This window comes from Coregonus lavaretus, assembly GCF_964263955.1.
Source record: "Coregonus lavaretus genome assembly, chromosome: 34".
In the NCBI taxonomy this organism is placed as follows: Eukaryota; Metazoa; Chordata; class Actinopteri; order Salmoniformes; family Salmonidae; genus Coregonus; species Coregonus lavaretus.
Window position 1 is genome coordinate 14,115,422 of NC_140021.1, and position 2,000 is coordinate 14,117,421.

General features: G+C 45.9%; 1 pseudogene across 1 annotated transcript in view; it reads right to left on the reverse strand.

Moving 5' to 3' along the window:
• The window catches only part of LOC311109294 (catenin delta-2-like), a 235,212-nt pseudogene that overhangs the window by 108,070 nt on the left and 125,142 nt on the right, over positions 1 to 2,000 (reverse strand). The window lies entirely within an intron of this gene.

Sequence of the window (2,000 nt, forward strand, 5' to 3'; positions counted from 1 at the left end):
ACAGCGTAACTCACCCTATAGACTGACACACAGCGTAACTCACCCTATAGACTGACACACAGTGTAACTCACCCTATTGACTGACACACAGCGTAACTCACCCTATAGACTGACACACAGCTTAACTCACCCTATAGACTGACACACAGCTTAACTCACCCTATAGACTGACACACAGCGTAACTCACCCTATAGACTGACACACAGTGTAACTCACCCTATTGACTGACACACAGTGTAACTCACCAAACAGACACCATATTGGCAGGTATTAAACGAAACAGACATAAAGGAAAAACGCACTGCTGGTTCACTTAGTATGCTTTTGTTCTTCTGTAAGAACAGGTGTGATGTCACATCAATATCCTGAGACAATTCCCAGGAGAGGTAACAGCTTGCGGGGTGTGTCAGCTATAATGTGGTTAACACATTATACAAAGGAAACACTGAACCTGCACTGTGTGTTTTCTCTCCAGGTGTGATTGATTAAACTGGAGCATAAGATTCATTGTTGGACAAGAGAGGACCATGTGTGTTTATTCATATAATTACCAAGAAGCCTTAGATGAATGGAACTGTACTGTAGAAAGAGGCTGAGGTGGTGTGTGTGTGTGTGTCGGACAGAAGGTCTCATCATTATGTATGTGACACACTCTCTTTGTCACGGTGCTCCTGCCCTTAGTGGTGACATTTACATGACCTTCACACCATTAATGCATCGCACACACACACACACCCCGCCCATTCCTGTATCTCACACTTGGGAGGCTACGATTCAGAAGTTTCATGAGCAGATCTACGCTACTCTCGTCACAAGTTCTGTCAAAATATAACCACACACAGCGTAAAATCACTCTAAAACTGTGGGTTCCTCGTCATTTTAGTGATATAATATCTCTCCGTTTCTCCTCTCTCTCTATTTCCCTCTCTCTGTGTGTCTCTCTGTCTCTACCTCTCTCTGTGTGTCTCTCTGTCTCTACCGCTCTCTGGGTGTCTCTCTGTCTCTACCTCTTTCTGTCTGTCTGTCTGTCTCTACCTCTCTCTGTGTGTCTCTCTGTCTCTACCTCTCTCTGTGTGTCTCTCTGTCTCTACCTCTATATGTGTGTCTCACTGTCTCTACCTCTCTCTGTGTGTCTCTCTGTCTCTACCTCTCTCTGTGTGTCTCTCTGTCTCTACCTCTCTCTGTGTGTCTCTCTGTCTCTACCTCTCTCTCTGTGTCTCTCTGTCTCTACCTCTCTCTGTGTGTCTCTCTGTCTCTACCTCTCTCTGTGTGTCTCTCTGTGTCTACCTCTCTCTGTGTGTCTCTCTGTGTCTACCTATATCTGTGTGTCTATGTCTCTACCTCTATCTGTGTGTCTCTCTGTCTCTACCTCTCTCTGTGTGTCTCTCTGTCTATATCTTGCTCTGTGTGTCTCTCTGTCTCTACCTCTCTCTGTATGTCTCTCTGTCTCTACCTCTCTCTGTGTGTCTCTCTGTCTCTACCTCTCTCTGTATGTCTCTCTGTATCTACCTCTATCTCTCTCTGTGTGTCTCTCTCTGTCTCTATCTCTCTCTGTGTGTCTCTCTGTCTCTATCTCTCTCTGTGTGTCTCTCTCTGTCTCTACCTCTCTCTGTGTGTCTCTCTGTCTCTACCGCTCTCTGTGTGTCTCTCTGTCTCTACCTCTCTCTGTATGTCTCTCTGTCTCTACCTCTATCTCTCTCTGTGTGTCTCTCTCTGTCTCTACCTCTCTCTGTATGTCTCTCTGTCTCTACCTCTATCTCTCTATGTGTGTCTCTCTCTGTCTCTACCTCTCTCTGTTTGTCTCTCTGTCTCTGTCTCTACCTCTCTCTGTGTGTCTATCTGTCTCTGTTTCTACCTATCTCTGTGTATCTCTGTCTCTACCTCTCTCTGTCTCTCTCTCTGTCTCTACCTCTCTCTGTGTGTCTCTCTGTCTCTACCTCTCTCTGTGTGTCTCTCTGTCGCTATCTCTACCTCTCTCTGTATGTCTCTCTGTCTCTGT